Here is a 14,562-nt window from a genome sequence, read left to right as displayed (position 1 = left end):
GGACCAATATCAGATCATATAAACAGTATCTTTGAGATGAACATTGATCTTTCGAGTGCTATATTGTCTAAAGCCATTATTAGAAGAAAGCTAACAAATTCTCAAGAATTAATACTTTATTCCTGGCAAGAAATGGTGGCGTCTTTAACATACTAAAGTTTATCGGGTATCGAACACAATTTTGATTCCAAGTTCTCTTGCACTTTAGGAAAGCAGCAGTACCACTAAAAGTTTCAGTCCAGGTCTCAAGTTTCCATCAAGTTCTAGGTCCTCTTTCTTTCAGATTAGTTCTTTGTCCAGTTATGGTTTCTTGCATTCAAAGATAAATTCTGCTAACAGAGACCAATGGCAACTCTTCTTATGCTGATATTGATGTGAGGGAAAATAATGTTGGGGCAATTGCTTACCAGGGATGGGGACAACATCATCCCCTTGATGAAGAATCCAAGCGAGAGCTAGTTGAGAAGGAGCACAGTGATGCTTCATGGCCAAGTTCTCTAGTCTCACATAGAGCGTCTTGTTCTTCTCTAGGTTCTCTCCAGTAAACCTTGGATGAGAAACCTAACAAAATTATCGATTAATTATAATTTAACAAACTTCATTTCAGAATATCAAGCATATTAGCTGCTCATTGCATTAAAATACTCTGAAATATAAAGCTTCGGTTGAAAAGCTTGGATTTAATAAGAGTTCATACCAAGAAAGAATTTGTAGGCACACTTTCTGTAACTCCTCTGCCACCGAAAAAACCACGACCAAGAGGGCTATGTGGAACTATTCCAATGCCAAGTTCTCTGCATTTCCATATGCAATACACTAAATGAATTGTAAGAGGACAAAGTATAACCGCTTGTAAAATATCAAGATAAGACGAATCAATGTAACTCCAGAAGCTCAGCTGCGCAAAACATCATCCATGTTTCAGTAGCATGCAAAATTTTGTATGCCTTATAATGTTGTGCCAACTGATGAAGTAAATGCGCCAACGAGTTTGATGCAATAAAGGAATCCCGTGTACAAGATCTTCTGGTCTCAGTATATGTTTGATTGTTAGAAGTTTTTGTTTTTTCCTTTATATTGCTCAGCTTACTATTTGTGTTATAAAGAAAAAACTATATTGCCATTTGCCAGCTTAGTGCTCTTCAGTACAGAAGAATGGATTTCGATGAGTTCTGTGCGGCATCCATGTGTGTAGAATTTCCTCCTATCTCAATTTTTGTATTTGGTGCTCTGATGCCTGCTACCATCATTTCGGCGCCTCTCTTTTTCCTTATAAATTTATTCTAACTTCATATCAAAAAGAGAAGAATGACAGTGATTATTTTAGATTATTTTCTTCTTGATGATTGCCTGAACTCAAGCAGGTGCACCCAACATTTGGTTTGATCGCTCATACTAGGATCAAGTTGGGTGCACGATTTTAAAACTGGGCAGCCCAACATTGGAAGCTAGAAACTGTGTGACAGCATGGCTGGCTCTACTGTCGGAAATGAAGTGAAATTTGTTTGTGAGGTTGGAGTATCTGAACACAATTGCAAGTCTCGAATTCTCTGAATATAGTGTATCCATGGATTGATGTTGGTTTATAGGTTTTTCTAGATGGTGAGATTGATTTCCTTGTTCCTCTTTATTATTTCGATGTTGACTGTGAGTGCCACCATGTGACATATTAGAAGGTTTTGTTTTAGTCTTTGCACCTTTTACATTCTTAAATTCTGTGTTTGAGACTTGGGTAGCTTGTGGAGACAAGTACTTGGTGTAAGAATTCGAAGACAATTTTTTCTTGCTGTTTTGGAGAGGCTGCTGCTGCTGCCTCACCCTGTACTCTGAAGGACTATGGAATTTCATGTGAAAGATTGTCTGATTTGTTGGAGCCATACATAGGCTTCTCAGAAGATAACCAGGTACCAAATCTAGATGTTGTGGAAAGCCCCATATCAAATCTGGAAATCGTATATGATGGTCTTCTATGGGCATGAAGTAGCTGACCTTACAAGTTGATATAATGCTCCAGTCGGCATCACATTACATTGATAAGGTGAGTCCAAACTGATCAAACTTGCCGTTTCACCTTGGCTTTGACATCGTTCTTTCCAAAAATTTGAGTGCGCAAGCATGCGCGGAGCACACGCAGAATTGGATGCAGCTAATAAGTCCACGAAGGCTTTGATTTCTTTTTCCATGAGTGGAAATCTCTTCCCTTCCATTTTTTTGACGACTTAACATTTCAGCTTTCGTTGTGGGAACGCAGGCTCTGGGTTCCACTAGAGGGAAGAAAAAAAAGAGAGTAAATAACCCCTCCATTGACAGTAATGTCCCATGGACCTTTATTGCATGTGTTCGCTCTCCACTAATTGCGTGTATGTGTATTTGATGAAAGGTCTTGCAGTTGGAGTTTCAAATGTTGCTGATATGCAGTTGGAGTTTCAAATGTGTATTTGATATGCATATACTTTGAAGTTTGAACATGTAGACTGATATGCATATGAAGTTTGAAGATGATATAGTTGTATGATGATCCATGTTCTAAATGCCTTAAAAATCAGAATGATCCATGTAAAATTTGATCTTCTCTTTTATTAGCCCTTTATTTAGTATAAATTTATCATTTAACCAAATATTGATTCTTTTTTATGCATACCAGGTAACAATATGCCCCGAGGGAGACGATTTAGAGATGTGGAGTTCCAGCATTCTCAGGTGGGATCTACTTCTGATCAGTCCCAGCAGTCATGTGAGCACCAGCAGCACGAGTCAGAATCTCAGCGCGAGCCTCCTGCTGATTGTCCGGAGGATGAGCTCCGGATCCAGGGTAATTCGATTTAAAGTTATATTCATATTTGTCTTCAACTTTTTAAGACATTTTATTTAATTTGAATAGATGGACAAGGGACAGTGAGGACGAGACGGAGACCTACTCAAGCAAAGGATGTGTGGAAGCTTCCTCCGGGTGAGAAGATCATCATCCGATGCAACGAATTGGGGCAGCCCATCAATAGAGCTGGAAGTCTACTATCAAGCTTTTTAGGATCGGTTGCACGCAAGGGTCAGCTGTGTCCACTCAACTATACGAAGTGGAATGACATGCTTCTTTCGTATAAGGTTGAGCTTCTTAGACTTATACAGGTAATGAATTGAATTTATTCTTTTTAATTCGACACCTTCTGTATATTAATTTGCTTAGTATCATAATTCTATTTTAGATGTTTAATATTATTATTTGAAATATTTGAATCTTGTTGTAGGGTAAGTTTGTACTCCCTCCAGAGAGCCATGATTGGGTGCTAAAGTCCCTCATTCGCAAATGGAAAGTGTTGCTGGTGGTCCAAACCGAGAACGATTGGCACTGCGGTGTGAACGGGGTTCCGTCTGAGTTGTCTTGGTTGGTGTTGGTTGCGCTCCACCTTCCGCCAAGAAACCTGCAAACAAACCTTGCACCACCACCAGGGTGGTGATGGCCCTCCGACGGTCAAGTCAGAGGAGATTGGAGGAGGAGGAGGGGTGATAATCGCAAGTAAGAGAGTGCTCTGGGAGATATTGCTCACCTCCCCCCTTTCTCCCCCCAGCCGCATATATACCTGGCTGGGGGGTCTCTCAGGGGGGTTCGTTATCGTGGGGCACGATGGTGTGGCCACTGACATGGCCGTTACAGGGCGTCGTGGAGCAGCACCGGGTACGGCCACGTCAGGGCATAGTGGGGCTCCGCTTTGTACGGCTGATGCAGGAGATCGTGGAGCAGCATCGGATACGGCCGTTGCAGGGAGTAGTGGAGCAGGAGGCCGCGGCGTGCCTCTGGGGAATAGCCTGTCGTTATCAAGAGATCTCCGACTCGGGGTCGGAGCGCTGGATCAAGGGGCAGCCGACTCGGGGTCGGGCTGCGGAGCCGAGGATATCCGACTCGGGGTCGGATTGCTGGATCAAAGGGCAGCCGACTCGGGGTCGGGCTGCGGAGCCGAGGATATCCGACTCGGGGTCGGATTGCTGGATCAAAGGGCAGCCGACTCGGGGTCGGGCTGCGGAGCCGAGGATATCCGACTCGGGGTCGGGTTGCTGGATCAAAGGGCAGCCGTAGTCTTCCTGGGCGCGCGTGCCGGTCACGTGGGGCATGGCGGCTTATTTCCCCCGTAACAGTAGCCCCCCACTTCCGAGCCTGGAACCAGAAGGGGAACAGGTGAAGGGAGTGATGTTTCGGGATTGCCGCCGTTCCTCGGAGAGGCGCGCGCGCTTCGAGCTCCCCGCCCTTTTTATGGCGTATGGCGGTTATTGCTGACCCGGCAGTCTGAGGAGCGCTGGATCAAGGGGCAGCCGAGTTCGCTCATGATATGTCGGAGGCAGTACAGACCTATCGTCAGTCCGACGAGTTTGTCCGTGACGCGTCGGACGCGGGGGCCGAAGCCTTTATCTTAGGCTTCGAGGAGGGCCTGGCAAGGGTGTCGGCTAAGTACCCCGAAGTTGACCTGAGCGAGATTTCCCTTCTCGACTCCTCTCCGGCGCCATTGCCTGCTGGTTCTCCTGCTGCTTCCCTACCTCCTGCGGACGAGCCCGACGTTCCCGACCCGGGAGTTCCTCCAAGCTGACCTCTTGTACCTTTCGTTGTCTTCTCTTTTTTTTTGTATACCGGGGTTTTGCCAAATTGTATGGGCCTCGGCCCTGAAACAATGAAAATTAATGCAAGTTGAATGTTTCTTCATCTCGCCTTCGTCCTTCTTTTTCTTTTAACTCTCGGTAGCGTCTTGCTGACTCCTGGCTCCCGAAATTCTTCCGGCGCTAGGCCAGGCATCCGAGGGTTAGGCCTCAGGAAACTCTTCCGGCGCTAAGCCAGGCATCCGAGGGTTGGGCCTCGGGAAATTCTTCCGGCGCTAAGCCAGGCATCCGAGGGTTAGGCCTCGGGAAATTCTTCCGGCGCTAAGCCAGGCATCCGAGGGTTAGGCCTCAGGAAACTCTTCCGGCGCTAAGCCAGGCATCCGAGGGTTAGGCCTCAGGAAATTCTTCCGGCGCGAAGCCAGGCATCCGAGGGTTAGGCCTCGGGAAATTCTTCCGGCGCTAAGCCAGGCATCCGAGGGTTAGGCCTCAGGAAATTCTTCCGGCGCCAAGCCAGGCATCCGAGGGTTAGGCCTCAGGAAATTCCACTCGTTGGTCGACCAAGGCTGGCGCATGCCGAGGCAACTGGTCGGGGCTTCAGGCTAGTCTGCTCCCGGGATGGTCATCGGGTTAGCCTGGCATCCGAGGGCCGAGCCTCGGGACCTTCCACTCGTTGGTCGGCCAAGGCTGGCGCAAGCCGAGGCGACCGGTCGGGGCTTCCGGCTAGTCTGCTCCCGGGATGATCATCGGGCTAGCCAGGCATCCGAGGGCCGTCAAGCCTCAGGAAATTCCGCTCGTTGGTCGGCCAAGACTGGCGCAAGCCGAGGCGACCGGTCGGGGCTTCAGGCTAGTCTGCTCCCGGGATGATCGTCGGGTTAGCCTGGCATCCGAGGGTTGTCAAGCCTCAGGAAATTCCGCTCGTTGGTCGGCCAAGGCTGGCGCAAGCCGAGGCGACCGGTCGGGGCTTCAGGCTAGTCTGCTCCCGGGATGATCGTCGGGTTAGCCTGGCATCCGAGGGTTGTCAAGCCTCAGGAAATTCCGCTCGTTGGTCGGCCAAGGCTGGCGCAAGCCGAGGCGACCGGTCGGGGCTTCAGGCTAGTCTGCTCCCGGGATGATCGTCGGGTTAGCCTGGCATCCGAGGGCCGAGCCTCAGGAAATTCAGCTCGTTGGTCGGCCAAGGCTGGCGCAAGCCGAGGCGACCGGTCGGGGCTTCCGGCTAGTCTGCTCCCGGGATGATCATCGGGTTAGCCAGGCATCCGAGGGCCGAGCCTCGGAAAATTCCGCTCGTTGGTCGGCCAAGGCTGGCGCAAGCCGAGGCGACCGGTCGGGGCTTCAGGCTAGTCTGCTCCCGGGATGATCGTCGGGTTAGCCTGGCATCCGAGGGCCGAGCCTCGGGAAATTCCGCTCGTTGGTCGGCCAAGGCTGGCGCAAGCCGAGGCGACCGGTTGGGGCTTCAGGCTAGTCTGCTCCCGGGATGATCGTCGGGTTAGCCTGGCATCCGAGGGTTGTCAAGCCTCAGGAAATTCCGCTCGTTGGTCGGCCAAGGCTGGCGCAAGCCGAGGCGACCGGTCGGGGCTTCCGGCTAGTCTGCTCCCGGGATGATCATCGGGCTAGCCAGGCATCCGAGGGCCGAGCCTCGGGAAATTCCGCTCGCTGGTCGTGCGCTTGTCGCTCGCTGCCCGACGGGGTTTCTCCGTGGCCAGCCGCGATCATGTTTCTCCTTTTCTCTAAGCGTTGCCTGGGGGAACACGAGAAGGGCATTAAACGCTAATTAATGCGTTACCTGGGAAATCGGATCACCAGCTGCTGCTTGCGAGGAGTGTTAGTTGAGCGGCCGCGATACGCGGGTTCTTCGAGGAGGATACGGCCTGGGCGCGAGCGGAGATATGTGGACCTAGGGGTACATGACACCCGGATTGTCCTGCACAAAGAATGCGGTTTAAGGAGAATGACGCTTAGGAAATCGCGGGGAGATACGCCTCGGGAGCCGGAACGGCTCCGGTTTCAATGCGCCTGCATTTATTGGAGCCACCCGCATCGGAACGACCAGGGGGCCGCAGTTTGGCTATAAATACAGGTGCAGGTACGATGGAGTTTGCCAAGCCGGAGCTGTTCAGGTTGCCATGGATCGCGGACCTCCTCCTTGGCATATGACTGAGAGACTCCTGTTGAAGGAAAGGGGAGACGCTCCCCTTGCGACTTCAGCCAACTAGCCGTTTCATCTGGGATCAACAAGGAGGGTCTTCCCGGCGGAGCTCCGCTCTAGGCGTTTCATCCGGGATCAGATCTCCCCTCCTTGAAGTTCAGCCTCCCGATTGAGCTCTGCACCAGACGCTCAGTCCGGGACCGCGCCTCCATATGCTCTTCCCCCTCGTATTCCTTCTCTTTCCTACCACTGGGGAGGATGGGAATATCCTTTGGAGGCGGCGTTCCCCTGGGGGCAGCGGGAGCTTCTTCTGCGGCGGCTCCTCGTCTTTTTGGTGAGGTGCTGGATGGCGCCTCCGGTTAGAAGCACCCACTTCCGGTGGGATTGCAGCTGCTTTGGATTGAGGGTTTGGGATCCTCTGTCCTCAGCTCCACAGATTCTCCACCTCTTCTTTGCTTTCTTTACTCCCTAATTCCCCTCTGGGAATTCCTTGTAATCACACGAGCACGCCATTGTAACCAGAAATTATTGAAATGAAAAGTGTTGCACCTTTTCAAATTGTCTTTCTGGCCTTGTTGTTCTACTGGTAATACATCCGCAGGTTAGCGGAATTCCAGCCCCTTGGAATTTCTCGGCCATCTAGGGCTTCCAACTGGTAGGAGCCAGGTCGGTTTACCCAACGAACTTTATACGGGCCTTCCCAATTCGGCGCTAGCTTCCCACCTTCCGTAGGTTGAGATGCCTTAGCTCGCCTCAGCACCAGATCTCCAATTCTGAAAAGCTTCGGTCGGACTTTGGAGTTGTAATATCGGGCCACCCTCCGCTGATACATTGCCATCCGAACCTGCGCCATTTCCCTTGCTTCTTCCAAGAGATCCAGGTTCCCTCGGAGTTGCTCCGAGTTGGCCTCGGGTCGGTGTGCGGCTACCCGAGGTGAGGGAAGTCCGAGCTCTACGGGGACAACGGCTTCCGTGCCATAGGTTAGGCTGAAAGGCGTCTCCCCGGTAGGAGTCCGATGCGTGGTCCGATACGCCCAAAGGACATTCTCGAGTTCCTCGACCCAAGCTTGCCCCGTCCGTCCGATCCGCGCTTTGATACCTTGGAGGATTGTCCGATTTGTGACCTCGGCCTCGCCGTTGGTTTGGGGATGCGACACGGACGTGAACCGATGTTCGATCCCGAACTCCTCGCAGAAGTCTCGGAAATGCTTGTTATCAAACTGTCGACCGTTATCCGAGATGAGGACCCGAGGTACCCCAAATCGGACAATGATGTTCTTCTTTACGAACTTCCGGACTTGCGCCTCCGTGATGGTGGCCAGTGGCTCTGCCTCCACCCACTTGGTGAAGTAGTCGATGGCGACAATCAAAAATTTCCGCTGGGCCGAAGCGATGGGGAATGGTCCGAGGATATCCATTCCCCACTGTGCAAAGGGCCAGGGGGCGGTGATTGGCGCCAAGGGAACAGAGGGGACTCTCTGGATGTTGGCGTGGTGCTGGCAGGCGTCGCATTTCCGTACGTGATCCTTTGAGTCTTCCAATAAGGTCGGCCAATAGTAGCCTTGCCTCATGATCTTATGTGCCAGGGACCTAGCCCCCAGGTGCGATCCGCAGATGCCTTCGTGGACTTCGCTGAGGGCGTAAGCCGCTTCCGAAGGGCGGAGGCACCTTAAGAGGGGGGCGGTGAACGAGGTCCGATACAGCCTCCCTTCGTAGAGTACGTAGTGGGCGGACTTCATAACAAGTCGCCGAGCTTGATCTTCATCTTCGGGGAGGATCCCTTCGGCGAGGTAAGCTACAAGCGGGTCCATCCAAGATGGTTCCGGATCAATTGCCATTACCGCTTCAGCCTCGCCGATGCTCGGGGCATCTAGGGTCTTCAGGTATATCGCCCTTGACAAGTTGTGTGCCTCAGCGCCCACCAAGCGGGACAACCTGTCGGCCCTAGCATTTTCGCTCCTTGGGACCTGCTGAATGTCAATACTGCCGAGGTCGGGAATGAGTGCTTGCACCTTCCGGACGTAGCTCTGCATGGTCGGGCTCCGTGCCTCGAACTCCCCTCGAACCTGCCCGACCACCAGCTGGGAGTCGGTGAAGACCTTCAGACGCCGGATGCCGAGCTCCTTGGCGAGTTTGAGTCCCGTGACTAGGGCCTCGTACTCCGCCTCATTGTTGGTCACTGGAAATCCGAACCTCAAGGCATACTCGGCTATCACTCCATCGGGATTGGTAAGGACCAGCCCAGCCCCTCCACCTTCAGGGTTCGACGACCCGTCAATGTGGAGCGTCCAGATCGGGAGATCGAGGCTGGGTGTTTCCGGCGGCCTAGGTTCCGTCTCCTGCACAGTGCACTCAGCGAGAAAGTCCGCGAGCACCTGGGCCTTGATGGCGGGCCGGGGCTGGTAGCGGATGTCGAACTCACCAAGTTCTACTGCCCACTTCACCAGCCGTCCCGCATTCTCAGGATTGCTGAGGATCTGCCGCAGTGGTTGATCGGTCAAAAGGGTGACAGAATGAGCCTGGAAATAGGGGCGAAGCCTCCTGGTCGCAGTCAGCAGCGCGAAGGCGATCTTTTCAGCCTTCGTGTACCGCATCTCGGCATCCCGGAGGACTCGGCTGGTGTAGTACACGGGCTTCTGAAGTTTTGCCTCTTCCCGAACCAGTACTGCGCTGACTGCGGTTGGGGAGACCGCCAGGTAAAGGTAGAGCATCTCCCCCTCTTGCGGCTTGGACAGCAGGGGAGGAGACGCCATGTACTCCTTGAGCTGGTCGAACGCCACTTGACATTCAGCCGTCCAGAGGAAGTCTTTCGGGCGCTTCAACACCTTGAAGAACGGTTGGCAGCGTTCGGCCGATTTTGCCACAAATCGTCCGAGCGCGGCGACCCTCCCAGCGAGCTCCTGAACCTCCTTCACTTTGGTCGGAGGGGACATATCTTGGATGGCCTTGATTTTGTCCGGGCTGGCCTCGACCCCCCGCTGGTTGACAATGAAGCCGAGGAACCTCCCGGCCGAAGCACCAAAGGCGCACTTCGCTGGGTTTAGCTTCATACGAAACTTCCGCAAGGTGGCGAAGGTCTCCTCCAGATCCGCAATGTGCTGATCCGCATGGCGGCTCTTTACCAGCATATCGTCCACGTACACCTCCATGTTCCGGCCGATCTGCTCCTTGAAGATTTTATTGACGAGGCGCTGGTAAGTAGCGCCAGCGTTCTTCAGACCGAAGGGCATTACCTTGTAACAGTACAGCCCCCTGTCTGTTATGAAGGCCGTTTTCTCCTCGTCCTGTGGAGCCATCATTATTTGGTTGTAGCCGGAGAAGGCGTCCATGAAAGACAGCAGCTGATATCCGGAAGTCGCGTCGACCAGTTGGTCTATTCGCGGGAGCGGAAAGCTATCCTTGGGGCACGCCTTGTTCAGGTCGGTGTAGTCGACGCACATCCTCCACTTCCCGCTCGCCTTCCGGACAAGTACGACGTTTGCCAGCCACTCGGGGTAGCTCACTTCCCTTATGAAACCTGCCTCCAAGAGTTTGTCTACCTCCTGGTCGACCACCCGGATCCGATCCGGGGCACAGTGTCTCTTCTTTTGCTTTACTGGTCGGTGGGTCGGGTCGACGTTGAGGGCGTGAGAAATGACCTCCGGGTCGATCCCAGGTACATCGGCCGCCGACCAGGCAAACACATCAGCATTGGCTCGGAGGAATTCCACTAACCGGAGCCGAGCTTCCAAGTCGAGGTTGGCACCGACCCGGACCGTGCGGTCCGGGCGGCCTTCTTCGAGGGGAACTTCGATTACGCCCTCGGCCGGCTCCCCGTGCCGCAAGGCCACTTCGTCTCTGGCGTCAAGGGACTCGACGCTTAGGGCCTCCATGGGCTTCTTCCCTTTGAGAGTTGCTAGGAAACACTGCCGTGCGGTTGGTTGGTCACCTCGGACCTCTCCAATCCCGGCCGCCGTGGGGAACCGCATGAGCAAATGGTAGGTAGAAACCACCGCGCGAAGGGCGTTCAGTCCGGGTCGTCCGAGGATAGCGTTGTAGGCCGAGGGGACACGGGCGACCAAGAACCCGAGTCGCACCGTGGCTTCTGCGGGTGCAACGCCCGCAGTCACAGGCAGCTCAATGACACCTTCGGCCGAGATAGCGTCTCCAGTGAATCCTATGAGGGGGGTGGATGTTTTGTGCAACAATTGTCGGGACAAGCTCATCTTTTGGAAGGCCTCGTAATACAAAATATCAGCTGAGCTTCCACTATCCACAAGAACACGCCTTACATCATAGTTCGCCATAGTGAGAGAGATCACCATGGCGTCATCGTGGGGAGTCTGAACCCCCTTTACATCTTCATCACAAAAAGTGATTACATTTCCGACCCGCTGCCTCTTCGCGACGGCCACTCCTGATGCTTCCGCCGAGCCCCCTGCGTTCCTCACGGGCCGAGAGCAGCCCCCAGTGATGGTGTGGATCACTCCCGCAACGGGTCGATTCTGCTCCCGAGGCTCCTGATGGGCCGGGTCGACCGGACGCGGGCCTGCCGGGGGACGTCGGTCGTTTACATATCGACCGAGACGCCCTCGGCGAATGAGAGCCTCGATCTCGTCCCGAAGCTGGAAGCAGTCTTCGGTATCGTGGCCGTGGTCTCGGTGGTACTCACAGTACGCCCGAGAAGGCCTCCTCCCAGGGATCTTCTTCATCTGCCTCGGGACCGGGAGGTCCTCCCGCCCCTTGACCTCCATGAGGATCTGGGCCCGGGGGGCCAGGAGTGGGGTGTACCGGTTGAAGCGTCGGTGCGGAGAACGAGGGCGTGTGGCGCCGTGGTTCCTTGCTGGTGACGGGCTTCTGCGCCGGCGTTGAGGCGTCGGGCTCCTCCTCTGGGGTGCCTCTTTTCGCCTTTTCTTCCCGGGCTTTAGAGGGGCCTCGGCGGCCTCCTTGTTCCGGTGGGATGCTGCCTCCTCGGCGTCTGCATACTGGTTTGCCCGAGATAACAGCTCCGGGAAGCTCCGCGGCAGGCGTTTGTCCAGGGAGAAGGTGAGTCTGCCCTTCCGGAAGCCACGCTTCAGGGCTGAGAGAGCCACTTCCTGGCTCAGGTTCCGGACCTCCAGTGTAGCCTTGTTGAAGCGGGTGAGATAATCCCGCAGGCTTTCTCCCTCGTTTTGCCGGACATCAAAGAGGGAGTCGGAGACCAGTCGCCGCCTGCTACTGACGGCGAAATGGCTGATGAAGAAGCGGGTGAACTGGTCGAAGGACTGGATGGAGTTAGCCTCCAGGCCGGCGAACCATGCCCTTGCCGGGCCACGGAGGGTCGCCGGGAAGGCCTTGCAGAGGAGCGGATCCGATGCTCCATGGAGGAGCATAAGAGTCCTGAAACTCTCCACGTGGTCCCGCGGGTCCGCCGCCCCGTCGTAGGGTTCGATCGCCGGCATTTTGAACCCCGGCGGGTTCGGGGTCCGCAGGATCCTCGAGGCAAGCGCCGGCTGGGAGGAGATCTCCAAGTCAGCGAAGGGATCTTTGGAGTGGCCCTTCAGGACCTGGAGTTGTCTGTGGAGATCGTCCACCCGCCGGTCCAGGGAGCGCGACCGGTGGGTGGGGGACAAGGAGCGGCGCGAGGGGGACCGACTGGAGTGCGGGCCCCTCGAGGACTGGGGTGTCTGAGAACGCGCCCGGGTCCGCCTCTCGTACCCCGCACAGCTCCGATGAGAAGGTCCTGGCAGAATGGACCGCACTCGAGAATCCTCCCCACGCCGGCGCTCCTCTCCGTGGGAGAGGAAGGAGCGCGGGTTGTGAGGAAGAGGCGAGTGCTCGGGGGGCAGCGGCTCCTGAGCCCGTTGCGGCACCCGAGAGATCACACCCTGCAGATTCTGCACTGCCTCCGCGAGGGTGCGAACCTGCTGGGCTAGCTGGTCGAACTGAGCAGCTTCGACCGTCTGAATGGGAGAAGGGGCGGTGGAGTGCTGCTGAGAGTGCGTTGGGGACGCAGCAGCCTCTCGGCCGGAGGCGCGAGAGGCTCCGCGACCGGAAGCATTGGAAGCTCCACGACCACGTCGCCGTGCCATTACGATCGTTCTAAGATTCGGGCCCTCCTTCTAGCGCCAACTGTTGCTGGTGGTCCAAACCGAGAACGATTGGCACTGCGGTGTGAACGGGGTTCCGTCTGAGTTGTCTTGGTTGGTGTTGGTTGCGCTCCACCTTCCGCCAAGAAACCTGCAAACAAGCCTTGCACCACCACCAGGGTGGTGATGGCCCTCCGACGGTCAAGTCAGAGGAGATTGGAGGAGGAGGAGGGGTGATAATCGCAAGTAAGAGAGTGCTCTGGGAGATATTGCTCACCTCCCCCCTTTCTCCCCCCAGCCGCATATATACCTGGCTGGGGGGTCTCTCAGGGGGGTTCGTTATCGTGGGGCACGATGGTGTGGCCACTGACATGGCCGTTATAGGGCGTCGTGGAGCAGCACCGGGTACGGCCACGTCAGGGCATAGTGGGGCTCCGCTTTGTACGGCTGATGCAGGAGATCGTGGAGCAGCATCGGATACGGCCGTTGCAGGGAGTAGTGGAGCAGGAGGCCGCGGCGTGCCTCTGGGGAATAGCCTGTCGTTATCAAGAGATCTCCGACTCGGGGTCGGAGCGCTGGATCAAGGGGCAGCCGACTCGGGGTCGGGCTGCGGAGCCGAGGATATCCGACTCGGGGTCGGATTGCTGGATCAAAGGGCAGCCGACTCGGGGTCGGGCTGCGGAGCCGAGGATATCCGACTCGGGGTCGGGTTGCTGGATCAAAGGGCAGCCGTAGTCTTCCTGGGCGCGCGTGCCGGTCACGTGGGGCATGGCGGCTTATTTCCCCCGTAACATATAGTTTGCCCATATACTTTCCGTATGTGTAGATAGTAGAGCATGGAAGGGAGCCTGGTGAGGTAGAGTTTTATAAGATGACCCACACTCACCGAGATGGCAGCTTTGTCCGAGACGAGTCGAGAGATATAGTTGTATGTATTCATTTTTTATTTTATCATAATTTTTTAATTAATTTTACTTCTTTTAAATTATTAATGTGACTGTTTGTTTTTTTGAGAGAGATATAGGAAAGAGCTACAAATCTTATTTCAGAGCGCGTCGGGGAGTCATCATCATCCGACGCGGCCAGTCGCGTCGAGGCTCAGGTCTATGCCGAATTGATGGGCCCAGAACGTTATAGTCGCGTGAGGGGTTACGGTATCGGAGTTACCCCCACTCAGCTGTCTGCAGTGAGCCGATATACCTAAGATGCCAGACAAGGTACTAGCACTGCAGAGGTTTGTAGTTTGAAGACAGAGATGGCACAGATAAAGCAGTCATATGAGACAAGGATAGAGGAGATGAGGCAGAGTCATATGACTGATATGGCGGAGTTGAAGCAGAGCCAAGAGTTGAAGATACAATCTATGCAGGATCAGCTTGACCATATTTCATCTTTTTTGCAGAGATTTGCTCCTCCGGTACATAACTAAATATATTTGAATATTTTATATAATTATAATGTATTCTTGTATTAGCGTGATGACTTTCGTATTTTTAGTTTCTAAAGTATTTTTTTTCTTGTAGGTTGCTGATACTTCATCTACTCGGAGAGATGATGCCGTCGACTCTTGATATATCGTAGATTGTGTACTTAGGAATTTGAGATGGATGTTTTTAGAATGTTTTTGAAGTACAATGTAATCAAATATGATAATATTGAGATTTTGAATGAAAAGTTCTTGTCTGTGTTGTGTATTTTGTTATCTATGTGATTTAGTGTATGTGTTTTGTTAGAAATTAATGTATACAGAGAATTAAAAATTGCATTTACAAATTTTTTTTTAAAAAAA

The sequence above is a fragment of the Phoenix dactylifera genome, chromosome 10 (genome assembly GCF_051530095.1).
Source record: "Phoenix dactylifera cultivar Ajwa chromosome 10, Ajwa_hap1_PhDact_Kaust_v1.1, whole genome shotgun sequence".
NCBI classification, from domain to species: Eukaryota; Viridiplantae; Streptophyta; class Magnoliopsida; order Arecales; family Arecaceae; genus Phoenix; species Phoenix dactylifera.
The sequence above is the reverse complement of the archived record's forward strand: the minus strand, read 5'-3'. Positions refer to the sequence as shown.